General features: G+C 41.4%; 1 protein-coding gene across 11 annotated transcripts in view; it reads left to right on the top strand.

The window, feature by feature from the left end:
• FLRT2 (fibronectin leucine rich transmembrane protein 2) overlaps window positions 1–18312 on the top strand; it is a 67256-nt gene that overhangs the window by 2497 nt on the left and 46447 nt on the right. For 2 of the 11 annotated variants that reach the window (XM_054199552.1, XM_054199556.1), the window contains exon 1: window positions 1846–2008. The exons of 3 other annotated variants lie outside the window; for them this stretch is intronic. The gene's annotated coding sequence lies outside the window, so the exon portion shown is untranslated. Of the gene's footprint in view, window positions 1–736; window positions 1776–1845; window positions 2009–2422; window positions 2762–2821; window positions 4441–18312 lie in introns of those variants that run through there. 6 more of the 11 variants (XM_054199559.1, XM_054199554.1, XM_054199560.1 and 3 more) reach the window with 5 other exon arrangements.

Below are 18312 nucleotides of genomic sequence, written 5' to 3'. Positions count from 1 at the left end.
CAATGGCGAGTGATTCAGCTTTTGAGGTACGGCTGAGCAGAAAACGCAAGCCAGCGAGCAGCCGGGGGTGAGGGGGAAGCAAACCCCGAGGCATTTCAGTTGCTTTTTCTGTTTCCTCGACACATGGCATTGATCAGCTCTCCTCTTCTCTCCTCCATCCCTCCCCAGCCCCTCTCTTAAAGTAACTCGCAGGAAAAGACGTTATTGTGCATTTTCTTTACTAATGGGGGAGTCCGAAGCAAATTCTCTTCGCACACCCCACGTCCCACCTTGACGACTTTATCCTATGGCTCAAGTGCTTCTCGGTTTTAAATAGTACTGCCTTTAAAGGGACTTGTCAGGACAAGGCAGTAGCTTACCAGGGAACTGAGCGGCGGGGGAAGGGGTTACCCCGAAACAAGCGCAGACAGCCCGGGATGTATATACACACACAGGCACACACATGAACAGCACTGAATGTGCTGCAGGAGACATGGGGCGGGGGGGGGGGGGGGGGGCGCGCTTGTTAGCGCTTTAGGGCAAAAGGTGGTTTCTCCAGCGGTTTTAAAGTCTTTCTGACTGATGATGGAAATCAGACGGAATACTAAAGGAGGTCCGTCTCTTCCCTGAGGGTTGGACTTTCTTTTATTCTATGTTATATTTATTCGGTGCTGCTATTGCCTACCTAAAAGTTAGCGGGGGGGGGGGGGAAAGGAGAAGGAAAGAAGGGGGGTGGGGGAGGCGGGGCTTGTCGCTGGCTGCACATGAAATATCGCCATGTTGGTGGAGAGCACGGCTGTAATTACTGCTAGCGAGGGCATCTCCAGCTAGGACCGCAGCTCGGGGAGTTTTTCAGCTCATTCCACGCCTTCCCTTCCGATACACCCCCGAGAGTCCCCAGAGCAGCGGGACCGAGGTAGCCCCGCCGCGAAGGGCGGCGATATCCGCACCTTCATTTCCCGCAGCCCCGGCCCGCCGGGCTCCGCGGAGAGGCGGGGCGGGGGTCCGGGGGCTGCCCACCCCCACCCCACTCCCCCGGGCAGCGCCGCCCGCTTGGTTCTCCTCGCCGAGAGTAGGGCGAGTCCAAAGGGACGGAGCTCGTTAAAGTGCCCTCAGCGAGCAATGGGTTAAAAGCGGGAGGAAAAAAAAAAAAAAAAGGAAAAAAAAAGGAAAGAAAGAAAAAGAGAAACCTAGCCTGACTTTGCCTCTTGGAAAGCTTTAGGTTGCAGCCTGCCTTCCAAGCATTCTTTAAACTACAAATGTGGGAGGGACTCCAGGAGAGAGAGAGAGAGAGATGGCTATCAACTGAATTCATTACTGTAAACATCTCCCTGGGTGTCAGGCAGGGAGGAAAAAAAGGCACGACTTACATTAGCAGGGAATAGTCAGAACTGAGGCATCGTTACTGCTAAGATCAGCCTGCAATCCCGGCTGAAGGCGGGCGCAGGACTTGGAGGGAGCCAGACACACGGACTCGCACGTATACTTACATATGTGTCCGATGCCTTCTCCGACTTCCAAGGGTCCTGGCTCTCCGTGCCTGCTCCTCATGTGATCCTTCCACCAGTTCCAGAGGACAGAAAGAGAGAGAGAAAAAAAAAAAAAAAAAGAAAGAAAGCAACCCCAAGATCAGGCGTACCCGCAGTCCCTTCTCGTTTATTTTTTACCGGAGAAGGAGGAGCGGCGGGGGGAAGAGCGAGCGAATCGAGGAGAGAAAGTGCGTTGGGGATGCCAGAGCCGCGGGCTGCGCGCCGGAGGAGGAGGTGGCGAAGGGGGGAGGACGATGCCGCTGCCTCGTAAGGGCGGAGGAAGGCGCGGGAGGCGCGGGGGTCGCTCCGGAGCGGCGGCGGCGGCCGCCGGCGGGGAGCGGGGCCGGCCGGGAGCGGCGCTGGGCGGCCGCGCTGCGCGGCGCGGAGGGCGGCGGCCACCACCGAGGAACGGCGGCGGCGGAAAAGTTTTGGTGTGGGGGGCCAGAGGCGCGGAGGGGGATTATGATTGGTGCCGGCGAGGGATTCCCAGACACCGCCAGGTACAGTTGGGATTTCATTTCTCTCTCTTTTCCTTCCTGGTAACTCTAGCCTCGGGCGATTTAAAGCCGCGGTGCCCTTTGCCTTCTCCGAGAAGGCAAAGTTAAGGAGCCGGGATCAGGTGGCGTGTCAGGAACATCGCCTCCGCCTCATTAGAGCCCCACGTCTGCGAGTGTGCGGCACCCAGGCACACACACGCACGAATTTATGAATGGCCGGCGGCGAGCGTTAGCGGGGTCCCCGGGTTATTTTCCACCGGCGTGTGCGTTAAGAGCGGGGCTCGGCGCTCGCAGCTGCAGGGGGCTCCCGGATCCCCGATCGCATTTTAGTGCCGAGCCGGGAGGGTGCCGAACCCGGTCCCCCCCCGTCACCCCCCCCCCCCCCCCCAACCCGTGGCCCCCGCACGGCGCCGGGCGGGGAAGGGAGAGCCGAGAACTACCCCTGCTGCAGGGGAAGGGGCAGAGCGCCTGTGTTAGCCACCACCATTAGTATTATCTGGGAGGTGGTTCTGAGAAACGGGACCTTTAAAGATGAGCTTTGCTCGGAAGAGGCAGTCGGCTTAGCTCGGCGCTGGAAAGTGTTTAAAGAGATCTACGGGGAGAGCAGGGAGCTGCGCCCGGCAGGAGGATCCATCAGATCCCCATCAGCAGCCTCCGGAGCGGGGCTGGTGGTGAGTGGGTGGAGGCGAGGTTAAGAGAATTGGATCAGGACTTCGGAATACAAAGGAGCCCTTCCTTGATCTGCTGAGTTACACGGTGATCTCTGGCAAAATAGTAACAAATACTGCGGGGGGGGGGGAAGGGAGGGGGGGGGTAACAAAAAATAACAGATCGCAAAAAGAAGTCAAACAGCTGAAAAGACCTCTGTAGAGCATGAGATAAAACCCCATAAAAGATAAAGAAATCAGCAGCAAAGTAAAAGAGTAAGACTCTCCACCTTCTTTTCAGAGTGGGAATCAGTCAACAGGAGCTTTTAATTAATTTTAATGGGGGAAATCTGTTTTAAAGCTTACAATAAGCTAATAAATCCAAGGCACAAATCCGTGTAAATTCCTGTACTGTGTATGGAAGGTACTGGTTAGATTTCTTCAGATGCTGCTTTTTGCAATGCGGAGCTCAGCTAAATAGAAAGGGAGAGGTTCCTTACACGAGGAGCAGGAAAAGATATTAAAGCAAGTCAGACCTCTCACACACACACAGACGTGTACACACACACGCACAGAAAGACGGGGTGTGTGTTAGAGAGGTTTATTTACTGTATCTAACTTTACAGTGCTTGCAGGGAAATTAAACCAGTTTCGAGGTTGAGACTGATTGCTACTTGGGATTAAAAAACCCAACCAATCAGACAAAAAAAAAACATCCCCCAAACTTCCGTGGACTTAATTCCTTGCTTCATTCACTGACGTGGTCTTTCTCCAAGCGCACCTTTATATATTTGTAGTTTCAGAGAAAATTCATGAATTGGTTTCAGATATATCTAGTTTTGGAAGGAGAAAAATCCACCTTAGCATTTTTTCAAACACTTAAAAGGTACTGTACCTATGCCTTTATCCACCTTTCTTTCCTTTCTTCCTTTAAAGAGTCAATGTATGCAATGTTATCATTGAGGCGTAATCTTTGCATAACCAAAGAGATACAACAGATGTTATTTAAAAGTCACCATTTCTAAGTGACAAAAGTGATGTTGAAGTGTTAGTGTTGTTCCTGAAAATTGTGTGAGAGGAGAGATTTCAGACATCATTACCATTTGTTGGAGGCTTGCTATTTAAACAGTTGTTCTCTGTCCTGATGTGGTAGCGAGACAGTTAAAAAGTAAGAGAGTTCAGGCCTGGAGTACTGTAGGTGAAGCAAGTCAGAGCACTGTGCAAATACAGTGTCTGTAAAACTACCTGTGACTAGAACAGCCATCAGTGTTTTCCAAAGTCCAAGGCTGCAGCAAGAAGAAGTGGTGCTGGAATGCACCCAGCATTCTTAAGAGTCGCTCCTCACATACACCCACACCCTATATTTTGTATAAGGTGATGTTATCTGTGTTTGGCTTTGAGAGTCTGGATCTAATTTGAGCCACTGTTACAAGTCACATTTATATCCTGGCCTGCTGGATAGTTTGATTTAGGATGTAGACATATCTCCTTTGCGCAACCCTACACCCTCCCAGTTGGAATCTGCATTACATAGGCTATGGTTTCCTTCGAGAATCAAGAATGTGCTTGCCTTTAACTGCTTAAAATAGCAGTACCTAAACTGTAGGATGTTATTAGGGCTGACTTCCCTACCCTTCCCGCAGAAAAGAAGGAGAGGCATAGTTTTACCAAGTCAAGAAAACAAAAAGGAGTTCAAACAAGCATCGCTATCAGGCTTTTCCTGTACTGCACTTTCTATTTAAAGGACTAGAAAGAAGGCACACTTAAGATAATACTGTTTCCAGGAAGGTGAGAGCTTTATTTCTTAATCTTTTCTGCTACCTCTTTAATCTCAAAATGAGTTCATTTTTCACTAGATTACTTTCATGTAACTTTCAGGCTTTTACCAGACGGATTCAAATCCAGTCCATTAGTGACCTCTATCTGTGGGAAGTGTATAGTCAATGGTGGTGTTTTTCCCTTTTTCTTCAGCATAGTGGATTGGAAACACAGGCTATAAATTGATTTGGTCTTTTATACCTGCAGATCACCTAGCTTGTCAGGTTATCAATGTCATAGCCATTACAGGTAATATGATTTCCTAGTGTTTTAAACAGGAAAACAAGAAAACTAAACTCCAGTTCCAAACATGAATCCTGAACTTGAAAAGAACTCTAAATCAATTCCAGCTATTCCGGTGATAATATGATGAACATTTGCAAAAATCAGGAAAATAAAAACTATCCAGTGATCTTAAACATCAATAATGAAGGAATTGCGTTTATGTCCGTCTGATGGTTTAATACTTACTCTAAAGCAGGCTGACTCTATGTGAAATTTTATTGCCCCTGAGTGCTTACATAATAACTGAAACTTGAGACAAACACTCAGACCAGATATACTATAAGTAGACTTTATAGTAGCAGGGTGTTTAAAAAATGTAAAAAAAAAAAATATCCAGCTGTGTCTATATTAGGAATACATGTCAGAGATCAAGGAAAAGGGGGTCTTTATAAACAGATGGTCTCTTTTAGGGGATTATTAAACCCAGCTTCCCAATACTAATTTGTCTCTTGTTTATATCCACGGCTATATTCCATGTTTTAGTTAGTGATTGTAAATGGCAGTTGAGGACTTGATCAGCAATATCTCTGGGTAGGTGTATACCATTGTTTGACATTTCCCAGATTGTAGCTGATTACCTCAGCGCTCGGTAATATGATGGGTTTAGGTGTTTCCTTGCGTCCCCCTTGGGCAGTCTTTTTAGGAGTCGTTCTGCCAATGCTTTTTATTTATTTCCTCAAGAAACCCAAAGGGCTGGAACTTGCCTCAGAGGTATAAAAATTGCTTTTTCTTTTCTTTTGGTGAAACAAATACTTGTTTTTTTTTTTGTCTTATAAAAAAAACGTAGAAAAGAATAATGTAAAGAAGGCTAATTTATCATACACTGAAGATATGAGCTTTAGTTCCCCTACAGCTGTGTGTAACCCACACCTTTCAAGTAATTGACTTCTTTTACAGAAAACCAATGAAAAAATCATCATTAAAATATGTTTCTTGGCAGGCATGTTTTATTCATTTCTTTAAAACAAACTCAAACCTTAATCCATAGGTAATATTTAGGAAAGAAGTGTTTGAAATAATTCTGTTTACCAAATTATATTCTAGTCACATCAAACAATATGTCCCAGGAATAGTGCAATTTAATCTGATATTTTCAGCCACTGGTGAAAGGTGTTAGGACCTTCTTTGCCTTCTTTTTTTTTTTTTATTGATGTTTTACCCAGCTAACACTTTGGGTTTTTTGTCTCTTCGATTCCTTCTTCTGACATGGCCCTTTGAACTGAATCAAAATTAAATACTAGCAACAACTTAAAACAAATCCATCATGCTCTATTCAGCATTCGTGAAAACTTAATGATGCATAAAGAGGTCTGTAAAATATCTCTTCTAAAAAGAAATCATGTGCTATTTATCAGCTCTACGTAGAAACTATCTCCTGTATATTTTACTTCAAGCTGTAACTGCTTTATTTATTAATTTGCTGTAGAAGAAACCCTTTCTAGCCTAGTTTAATGCGAGGATGTATTTATAACAGCGTACGGCACAGAGAATTGTTGATCATTCAGAGGTACACTGTCACTGAAACTGATCCTTCAGTCCTTGCAGTCAAAACTCAACAGGCTTCTGATGTACAGGATCAGATCATTGCTAGACTCGGTCCTGCAAAGTGTTGATTTTACTTTGGCCCCAGGTGAGAGGTGACTTGCTTCCAACAGGCCCTGGTCAGTATTTTGTAGGATCTGTTCCTTACGAAGCAGCATATTAAAGGTCGCAGATAATATTCTGGCTTGGCCTTCAAGTCAGTACGCCACTTTTCATAATGCTTAATCACCAGCTACCTATTCACAAGGTAAATTATCATTGTAATTTTCTGCAACAGTTATGGATTAAAGACTGCAATAAAAAAAAAAATTGAAGAAAATCATTTTGAAAGGTAGTTTGGACAATAATCTTCAGATTATTGTAATGTTCTGCAGTCTGGTTTTACAAATCCCGGCCCAGGCAGGGACATACCTTGAGCCACAGAATACGGAAGAGGGCATTTAGTTCCTTTTGTCATAATTTATTTGCGAATATATCACAATGAAAATGTTTGGATGAAAGGGCAGAAGTTCTGCTCTTTGGTCAAAGTTCTTTATTGTGGCCAAGTTGTCAAGGGTAATCTAATTATCTTTAAAACGCAAAATTGTATAGACATCATATCAGTTCCTTCCTTAAAACATGCTAGATATGACTGAATTAATCTGAAACTATTCCACGAGCTTTATGCAGATAAAATTGACAACACTTTTTAAATGTCAGGGCTCTTGAGGGAGAATTACAGGCAAAAGATTTTGGAATTCCATCTCTCGGACTCATTAGCCGTTCACTGTCATGCATATCGGTGTTCAGCAAGGTCTGGGCAGGCTGATGCTGGACACTTCTCTTGTAGTAAATGCTGTAAACTGTACGGAAGTACTACATGACCCATTAAAAGCATGAAAGGTCAGAGCTCTGAATGAAAACCCTCATCAGCACCTTCTGAGAACTGAAATCAGTGTGTGGCAGTGTCACTCCCAGTTCCTGCTGGCAGCCTTTGTCATTCCTTCACCAAAACCAACAGGGAAAATTAAGAGAAGAGCTTTTCTTGAGAGTACTTCCAGTCCTGCACCACGTAGCCGCCTGAGTGGCTCATACCTCGCTGAGCTGTTCCATAAGAGGTAGCCAAGAGACACCATGTGGAAAAGGGCTGCCCGTGTGGAGAAAGGACCCAGCGCTCCCACAGTGTGTCCTAGCACTGCTGGGAGCTTTCGATTATGTTCGTACACAGTCCTCAATCTTCACACAGGTTGCAGAAGACCAAACCATGGTCAAGCTGCAGTCATAGGATCATCAACCACAGGCTTGTAGGTTCAGAGTTAAAAATACTGAGATTTCCTGCATGCGTTTCCTACAGAGAAAAAGAAATGCAGTATGAGAACTGTTTTAGAATGGGTATGACATTCACAATGTCATTGAAAATGAATGCAACAAAAAATAAGTACAATTTTATATTAACATCTTAGTGACAGAACAAGAGATTTAATATACGTTTCTGAAGAAGAAATGCAGGTTTTATGTATATATACATACATATAAATAATTTGTGTGTGTTACATATATAGGTGACTGTGACTTTGTCTGTAATCACAGAAGTCTCCGTCAGACCCTTCAAAGCATATATAATTAATTTTCCTTCAAAATTAATTTTGGGGGTGAACTGCAAATCAAATTAAATGAGAAGAAAAACTTATATTTTTCTTTCAGTGTGTTGGAAGTTTCTATACTGGGTAAAAAACCCGAGATGCTCCCAAGAGGTATCGCTCCCAAGAGGTATCGCTCCCAAGGTCGATGGAAAGAGTCTGTAGCAAACTTACCTGTGCTTATGAAGTAGAACTTCACAGCTGAAAAGCTGCTTTTTAAATTAATGTATTTGACTCTAGACTCAATCCTCCTCTCTTTCACTGGCAAGTTAATTTCACAGACACTCTTCTCATGATTAGAGATTACTCATGTGAGTAATAATTTGAATACTCAAAAGTGATGTCATTTAGCTGTAATTGAAGATGATACAATCCCAACAGTGTGTCTCTGGTTATACTAATGTATATGTGCTTTCATTAGGAGTTTCTTCATGTGGGTATGGAAAAACAAGCTGTGTAGGTACAAGTCATTAGACTAGAATTGTATCCTTATGAGGGTTGTAGCAGTATAGGCGTTTGTCACAGACACAGCCTACACAGGTACACTTCTATAAAAACTACCTGTAGACTCAGCATTGGGTGTGCATGTCATTTAAGGAATTACGATTTTGGTAAGCGAGGTGCTTTTACTAAGCCTGTTGCATGCCTGAAATGCCAGCTGAAGCCATGTGAGGTGTCTCTAAATGAAGGAATATTTGTGAGTAGTACCATGTAATTTCATTTGTGATCTAGGAAGTTTTTCCTAAGTGGTGCTTCTTGTGTCATTGAGAGATTTGCATCCAGCTAAATGTACCCCGTTTAGCAGTCTTGTTTGTCTGGTTTCACAGGCCACCTCATTGACTGATCTAGGTTTAACCTTATTCTTATCTTCAACCACTTAGCTTTGGAGTTAGATGCAAATGCTCCTAGACTAAACATTATTTCTTGAGCCATATCAGTGGAAAACTTGCTGTTTGTTTTATAATTTGTTATAATTATGTAAAAAAAAATAAAAAATGCCACTTTGATAACTGAATTGCTATGAAAATTGGTATGAACCTGGATCGGGTTGTTGGAGGACTCCAATTTAATATCTTAATGCTCTATATGCATATTGCATCATGTTGTACTGATCCATTACTGTAAGCCCCGCATTATTCATTGAACAAGGGAACGTGGAGGTGGAAAAGACATATAAGGCTAACCAACAGCTTACAGTCATCTCTCTAGTACACTTATAAAATTTTTCATTCTTGATTTAAATGTTTTCAAAGATTTCATCTGAGACATTTTATCCTTTGAACTGCCCATAGGAAATTAATTTCCAACACAAAATAAGTAAATTAAACAAGTAAAAAGTGCTGTTTTCCAGGCTGATAAATTTCTCCTTCTTCAAAACAAATTTAACAGTCTAACAACAAGTTTCCTCATGCTGAAGATGAGTATACAGTTAGAGACTGCTAAAATTTAACAGAACGTGAACACATACACACAGACACACAGGGTCATTCCCCACTGTATTGCTAAATCCTGTGTATCAAATTGGTATATGCCCAACAGTGATTTTTGAAATAGCTCATCCTGGCCCTGTGCCATGCTGCTCAGTGAAGAGCTGCTTCTTGCAGCAGTTCAGCAGTAAATTGTAAAATGTATTTTGCCAGTAAAGTCTTTTTTTTTTTTATTTATTTGAGAAAGGACTTTTGCTGTTTGACAAAATTAATTTCAGAACCTTATTCTTTAGCAGTTGCGCGATAGAATAACAGTCTTTAGTCAGAGAGAAAAGTGTCTACCATTATAGCTTTGAAAATACTTGGGCAAGAAAGAAGCATAATGGACACCTCTCGTTTTTTTTTATATGTGCACTTTGAATGCTGCAGGCAGAGCCAAGTCCCTTATAATTGCCCAGAGATGCCTAAGCCTCTGTAGCAGAACATCTGACAGTAAGGTTACTCTAAGTGCTTTATCCATGTTGTGCCCTATCAAAATCTTTTTTTATTCATGTGGTATTGTGTATTCATAACGGTAAACATGCACGTACATGCATGCAGGGACATAGACACAAACAAAAAGTAAAAATAAAAGAGATTTCTGAGAGAATTAGAATGGGAAAAGATCTTTTAGCAAAATCTAGTGCCTTCCGAAGCTTAGTTAACATCTTCCTTTTTTATTATTTAACTAGATAGCAGGGCAATCAGTGATACTGTAGAACTTTGAAATGTAAACTGTCTATAAATTCTGTTCGCTTTTCTCCCCTAGTGTTTTCCCCCCAGAGTTAATAGAGAACTGTTTTCACAAGTAGTTTTCACAAACTGTTTAATACAGTTTTTAAAAGAATGATGCAATTAGATTTCTTTTTTTTTCCTTTTTCTTGAGTTCTGGCTACAGGGTGCCTGTCTTCACACTAGAGCCTTAGTTTTTAGTTACGTATAATTCCAGGAAAATGCAGTGATTTAAAATTAAATAAAAGGAAAAAAAAAAAAAGCTAACAAACCAAACCAAAACAAACCCAAAAGCAAAACCAAAGGAAACCCAAACCCACAGCCTGTAGAAATCTCAATGCTAACAAGATGGTTGTTTTCTGTCCGACGCTGGATAACCTTATCAGTATCTATTTAACTTAATATTTATTACAAAATGCAGGTTTCAACTAGATAGTCTGTTATCACAGAAGTCAAACACTCAGCTCTATCCTCAGATCAGCACAGTGGATCTTTATAATCTGGAATAAATGAGATGTTAGAGTTGCTGCCAGCAGCTCTGGCAACAGAAATGTTGATCTGCCCAGATTCTTTCCTGTAAAAATTTCTTATCAGCAGATCCACACATCCTACATGGTGTGACTGTGGATTTACAGATAAGAGGACAGAATGACTGAAAGCGGATGGATGGCATGAGCATAAATAGGTCATGAGTTACCAACTGTGGAGCTTGATCCTGAGCACTGGGAGAGGTGATTATAAATTTCAGAGCCCCTCCAAGGATAAGGAGCTCTCTAGGTAGAAGAGTTTGGCTTTAATTCTTCGCCCTTCATTTGTCCAAAGTTGAAAGTGCATAAATCAGTCTGTACGAGCAGAGATGACTCTGAAATTCATAACCACTCATCTCTGTGACATTGATGGAAACTCTATTGGATCAAATGCATAGGTATTCTAATTATGAACCTCTGATATTCAGAACTTCCCTTAGGCCATCAATATCTCATATGCAATCATATTTTACAAGCTGCCGAACGATTGTCTGGTTGTGCGTGTGCCGACCGAGAGAAGACATCCTACAGTCTAGCCAACCAGCTGCGGAAAGATGATCCTCTTTAAGAACTAGGAGAATAAACACCTCTGAATTTCAGATAACATCAGTATCAGTTCACAAGCTACTTAGGTCTTGGGAAGAAATATTTGGCGATCTTGGGAAGGGGTGTTTAAGTATAGCCCTGTATATTGTCTTGTGTTGAATGATAACCGTGTTTGACAGAAAGGCGTTTCTTTTAACTCCTTCAGTGCTATGCTAAAAGAGCATCTCCTGCGTATTAGAAGCAGAAATAAGGCAAAGACCTGTAGCCTTGCTATGAAATTTATGCTCCCTGCCACCATCTGGGGTACTTTTATTGACATGTATTTATATTCTGGTAGCAGCGTACTTCTCTCCTGTTTCCCTCTCTCACACTCTCTTTATTTTTTAAATACATGCGGCAGCACAGGCTGTATCAGAATTTTTAGTTAGCTCTTCAGCTAAGAAGGATCTCTTTTCAGCTGGAGTTCGTTCTGTTATGTCTGTCATGTCATTGAGGACACAAAGTATCCTAAGGATACTATCCAAACTAAAACAAGCAATAATGCGGATGGAAGCTTTTATTTTACATTTAGATATTTCCCATATTATTTTGCAGGTCAAGTATTGCAGTACTGTACAGAGGGAAGATAAAAGCAGGAAAGGGAAAGTGACTAGAAAATAACTGTGGGAAAAACAGGATGAAAGTGAGTAATCAAAGTTGTCCAGACTGAATGAAGCCCAGAGATAAACAATCAACTTTCTGTGCAACAGGAAATCGGAGTTTCCTAATGATCGCATTTTTAGCCACCTAAGCTGTTATTCGGCTGAGGGGAGGACTGTCAGTTGTCATGAGAAGGAGAGGTAGGGCAATGCGCGATCTAGGAGGAGCTGGGAGGGGAGAAAAGGGTCTGTGAAGTTCCCCCAGTTCTTTCTGCGGTGGACATAGCACATGGGAATCACCAGGCAGAGTTACTGCTGTCTCAGAGAGGGTTAGCTCTACAACAGAACCCCTGCTGGTTTGGTGAGGCCGGTTTGGTGAGCTTTGGTGTATTCCCTCTTAATATTACTCCATGGCCTCGTTTTTGTGACCTTAGAAACCGTGCGTGTTAACTGTAAGAAAAAAAGGATACAGAGTAAAGATGGGATGGATAAAGCAATTAGTGAATCACTAGTCTTAAATTTCCCTCTCAGGCATGGGTATATATACACAGAAAGTCTGCTTTACAAAGATAAATCAAAGGGGGATAATGAAACTTATTTGTTATTTAAAATATATGATATAGATCCTGGCAACTTTTATGGCATTTAGTTTTCTCTTGCCCTTAGACCTCTCCTCTGAAAGAGGTTAAAGATTCATTATGTAACGAAAAAAACCCAAAAAACAATTAAGGGGGGACAATAGAGTGGGGGCAAATGGCACTGAAGTGGGTCTTTATTATTCTTGCTTATAAGAAACACATTGAAGGAAATGATCATTGTGCACTGCAACATACAGGATTGTGATGTTGCTTCCGTGTCATCAGCACATTTATGCTGTCCTGTTGATTAAATCACTGGCTAGGTCAAACACTGATCAAACTCTACGTTACAGTCTGAGCTTGCAGTGTGCTCTTTCCCCTTGCAGCTGAAGGCAAGGCAGAATTCAACCCTGGATTCTAAAACCAGCGAGGGGCCAAGAAGTGGTGCACAGTGAGGGCTGAACTGGCAGTGGTTGCAGAAACTCCCTGCATGTGTGTACGTGTGAGAGGGTTGGCATTTCTCTTCCCTCAAGCACAACAAATGCCCACAATCATCAGCAGCACCAAGTCTGGGCACTTAATATGAAGGAAGGAGATAATTTATGGGGGAGGTTATACTAAAGATATATGCCCTTATTTTGTTGGAGAGGGTGTGCAATTTTTTAATGATTTTAGCATTCTCCACAAGCATTCTGGTAGAAATAATAATTGGGACAATACGTAACTCTACTTATTCGCTTACTTGTATTCTTGCAGAAAGTCTAGTAAAGAATCTGACTAGAATTCAGTGACTGTAACTGTAAAAGAGCAGAAAAAACTCAGTGGAAAGATGGCACTGTATGAGTTAACATGTTAGCCCTTCATTCTTTCAGATCAGGCTTCCTGTGAGTAATAAAACACAAGTCAGATGAATTTGGCTGGTCTCAGTCAAGCCTCTCATGGATAGTTGCCCACACGGGAATAACTACCGCATAGATTAGCTCTGTGAATAGTTCCAGGACAGGTGTGGGGCTGAACTGCATTGGCAGAACTGCTCCGGGGAACTCGTGTGCGATGCTTCACGCAGTGGTATCTGTTTTCCCTTTTCATGAGCACTAAAATTCAACCAAACATATTTTTTGAGTAATTGTTTTTAGGGAGCTGGAGAAAACTCATATTTTGTCAGATTTGCAAGTCTTTTATTAGACGTTTCAAAGAAATGAAGTACGAGTGAAAATTAAAATACCCCCGAATTATTTCTTACTTGCCAACATTTCATTCCTGAGAACAGAAACCGTGTTTAAAGCCTCTGACCCATCTTTCCTAACAGTCTAAGACAAATAACAAAAAAGGGCACTATTTTTAAAGCTTAAGAGGGGACAGAATAACACAGGGTTTCTCCTGCTGAATACAAAATCTTTCTGTTTCTATTTGAAATCCAGACATAGTCTACAGCGATCTATATGAAATGAAAGGTGGACTCAGGTAAACCCACCACTATTAACAGAGCCTCATTTTTCCAGTCCCTGCCAGAAGTGAAAAGATTTATTAGGTAAGGAGGATGAACTGCTCTTTCACTTCCACGTCCTCCTCTTCCTCTGTTCTTACAAAGCAGAACTGAGCCTAAGTCACATTGTAAAAGTCCTTGTAAAAAGCATGTTATCAGAAACAAATTCTGCACTATTTTTCCTGACGTAAAAAAAGACAACGCAAAGGAAAGATAGAAGGAGGAGTTAATAACAGCATTTGATCAAAGGAGCGCTGACGCACAGGCAGATTCAGAAAGCTGCTTGATATTAGATGTGTAGCGCTCACGTAAATCAGGGCTGGACCAGTTTAAAGCAGCTGAATACCCACAACATAAACCAGAAAACTTCTCTATTGAGTTCCTTGTCAGAGCCGTGACTGTAGGCCAGCCTTCCTTCTTTAGCAATAAGGGGAAAGGATTGTCGTCCTGGGGCTGACACTCAGCTGTTTGTGCCCTAGCTGCCTCAGAACCAATAGAGGGCCCTGCTCTTCAAATCTCTCACATAAAGTAAATATTTTCTTTTCTTGATTTAACTGGTCATTTGAGGAAATGCTCGGGCATACGCTTGTCTAAGGTCAGGTTTACAGCACTGCTGTAGTTGATTGCGTCACAGTTTGGTGTTTCAGATTCACATGTAGGCATGGTTATGTAATTTATTGAGGCATCTATTTATACTTCACTTATGTTTCTTATATCTGTCTATAGCAATTGCTGTACCAGTTCCGACTGACATATTTTCCATGACATTTTTCACACAGTCCACCATTGCTATATCTAATGAAGCTTGATTTTCACATGTATGTGACCATCACGGATGTGTAGTATGGCTCTAAAAAACTTACCAGCCTAACCTTCATCTCCTTCTGCCAGGTGACTACAGACATAATGGTTTTACCAATACAAATGTAGACTTTTGGCACTTGCATTAAATTTCAAACTGATCGTTTTTAGTGAATTAAATTATTTCTCTTGCTACAGGAGCTCTCTACTGCAGGAGTGGGAAGAATAATGGCAGAGGTCCTCTATCAATTTGCTATTTTTTAAATTTCACTTAAGCCTATAGTTGTGAGTATTTTGATGATGGTGTTGTCTAAGAAAGATAAGAACAGTATGAGGAAATGACATTAATGTTACTGGAGAGAATCGAGTACTTCTGCTTTGCGGGTGAATATTTACCTCCGGAATCTACAGTGAGACTTTACACTATTGTCTGCAAACAGAAACGGGCAGCAAAGTGTGTGGAGCTTTGCTAGCTGGTAACCAGGGATATCTTTTAATACATGATTTAGTGGCCTTTTTCCAGTACAAATTTCAGTAGCATCCCAGAGGCAGTTAATGTCTAAGAATAAACGTATCCATTTTGTTAGTCATTGTTTCCTGTGAAGAAACAAGTATAGTGTTTTGCAACTAGATATAAAACAATCCGAATAATAATGGGCCGCATTCTGTTCTGTTCTGTTCTGTTTGATCTTATGTTCTGCCCATCGCTGTAGTAGCCTAACGTCAATTTGTAAAACTTTAGTGAAAGGTGTCATTACAAAAGAATTCTGCGGTGTTTGATAATATCAAATGACTTTATTTCGCGCAGAGAGTTATTAATAGGCAACATGAGACCTGGTCAGTCAGAATTGCAAAGCTTTAAATTCCCTTCTGAAAACGAAATTCAGGGTAGTGGTTTGTACCCACAATTATTTATGAGTCCGTGGATCGTATTTATAACTCCACTGACTTTATACATATGAACAATCTAGATAAGTAATTAGCAAAATGACATCAATTGTGCTGCATATTGCAACTGCAAACGACAGTGTTGCAAAAGTGATCGTTCTTTTAGAAATGTAATACACAGCATCTCTCACCCTTGCGCTCTCTCTCTTTCTCTCTCTCTAACTGCTGTCTTAACCTCCAATGCTTAAAACCCTAGATATATTGAAACCTAGGTCTTCCCACCAAGATTAGAGGGTTATACTTTCATGGTCCTTTGATTCTATCTATTTTAACATCTCTTATCTGAGAGAGCTACGTTAGGAAGGAGTCTACAGGTTCACTAATAGATACAGGCGCAAAGCTGTCGTTCTAGACTGTGCGGAAATGAGATTAGAGCTGATTTGACAAGAAGCAAATCTCCCTTTCCTTCACTCTAGTTCCTTTCCCCCAGGTAATTATACAAGTTGAAGTCATCAGCCCAGTGTATTGCTTGCTTTTCTGGCAATTTCCAGTAGGAAGATTCTTCTTATTATAAATAAGTATGTGTGCTCTATAATTGCTGACAGTCACATGGGATCCTGATTTCTTCCCTTTATATGCACTGCAATGCTGCAAATAAAATAATGTGAACTAAATATCTCCATATCTTACATTACTGGCTGGAAATAGAGGATGATCTTCCTGACAATTTTTCACTGTTTAAATCTTCTCGTGACACGCCACTACCAATATGTGAAAAGGAATTGTAAGACCTGAAATAACAAGAACTAGTGCGTGACTGGTCACACTTTCACCACAGAGTTTGTCCAGTATAAATCCAGGTTTAGTCTTCTGAAGTCTGGAATTATTTTACATCAACATAACTGAAAAAAAAGAGACTTGCTTCTTGTTTCAAGTCTTCATCCATAGGGTAAAGCAGAAAGAAGGTGAGCATCCTTACGTCAGGCCAGTTGAGAGTCTCACTGCAAAACGTATTTAGGGCTGTAAAGAATCAGAAATGCAGTGCATGTGCAGAACTGTGTGAAATGCCTGAAGTAAAGTAGAGGGTGCTGATGGTTTATGGATCAATGAATGCATAGATATCAGTGCATTGACAAATCAAATGGGTAACTACAAAGAGCTGCCTATTTGTACACGCCACCCCTAGCAGAATTTCAAAAGCAAGTGCAAAAATCCACAACATTTTTGAAAACAGAATCAAAAGTAGAACATTTAGTCCAAAGGGAATGTCTGAAAAATCGGTTTTTTAAAGTGTGTTAGCTTTAAATCAGGAAATGAAAAATAATCCTCCACTTTCTAACATACACTGTGAAAAAAATTGGTCTTCCATAAACGGCAAAATTATCAAATTGTTTGAGCCAAGTTTCTTGATTTATTTTGACGATTAACATGCCATCCTGTAGAGAAACTCATACACGTGCTTAGTATGTGGCCATTCTGCCACTTGAGTGTGTGGGACCTGGGAGAATACCAAAAATAAATCCAGCAAAACAATTGTATACTTCCAGCCCGAGTGCAAACATTAAAATTGTTCCTATAATCAGATAATTCTTAATGAAGCTGCAACTTCACAATGTCTGATTTTTTCCATATGCAAACTGAATTTGGAGTAAATAGAGGAAAGATGTTGTAAGGCTGTCCAGAAAGTACAGCAAAAATCTGAAGAATACTGTAACGAAGTGACTATTACTATAACAACTTATGTATATATCAATTTTTAAAGGGCATTATGGGTAGCCATGGTTGATTTCTGAGGGTTTTGCTCTCTGTTGGAGCAATGTAAGTCAGGAATATTTTTTCATGAGTATTTCAGTGCATATAGAGTATTGCTCCTGAGGAGAACCAACTCCACATTACTTGAATTTAATAGTATTTAAGACTGTGTCGTGTCCCCCCCCCAGTTTAAGAATGGTGCAGCAGTACTGGTTTTGCAGTCATTCCATGCCAAAACGATAGAAGTTTCTTTGATTTGTCCCCTGCCTTCACCTCCTCCCTTCAAAGTGGCTAAGGTTTTATTCCTGTGAGATGCAGGCCTCCATTTTATGCTATATATGACATTGGCTCCCGCTAATTCGACCTTGATCTAAAATAAATTTGGGAAGCAGTCCCCTTTCCACGGCTCAGGCCGTGTTCTGCAAAATTCTGCATACTTTCAATTCCAGTCAAAGTCAATAGGTTTTGAATGTGATAACTATTTTGCAGGGTCTCCACATATATTTAAGCTCACAGAAATGTCTTGTGGCTGTCTCCGTAGGGATCAAGAAGGATCACCCATTATATTGCTAGGTTTTTGAGTGAGAAAGATTTAATTTCAAAATATAGTATGAGGTAAAATATAAATCTGATACGGTTTGAAATAAAAGCCTTTTCTGAAGATCAGATTTTCTCATGCTGGCATTTTTTTTTGTTTAATTGTAGCAGTATCACCTGCAAAGTCCACAAAACAACAGCTATAAGTAATAAAAGTCTTAAGAATAGGTAGCAGGTTGGCTGGCATACAATAGAGAATTAAAGCAAAGACCAGTCTCCCTTGGTAAGTGTCGATATGAATTATTAAATGAAGCAGTGGCAAAATACAGTCTGTCAAAAGCAGTTTCCTTCTGGAGGCATGGGAGGAATTAAAATTTATTTCAAAGGAAAAGCTTTTATGCATGTCTCCAGCATCTTGGTTTGCTTGAATTGCACAACTTGTCTC

The sequence above is a fragment of the Rissa tridactyla genome, chromosome 4, assembly GCF_028500815.1.
Source record: "Rissa tridactyla isolate bRisTri1 chromosome 4, bRisTri1.patW.cur.20221130, whole genome shotgun sequence".
NCBI lineage: Eukaryota > Metazoa > Chordata > Aves > Charadriiformes > Laridae > Rissa > Rissa tridactyla.
The sequence above is the reverse complement of the archived record's forward strand: the minus strand, read 5'-3'. Positions and strand labels throughout refer to the sequence as shown.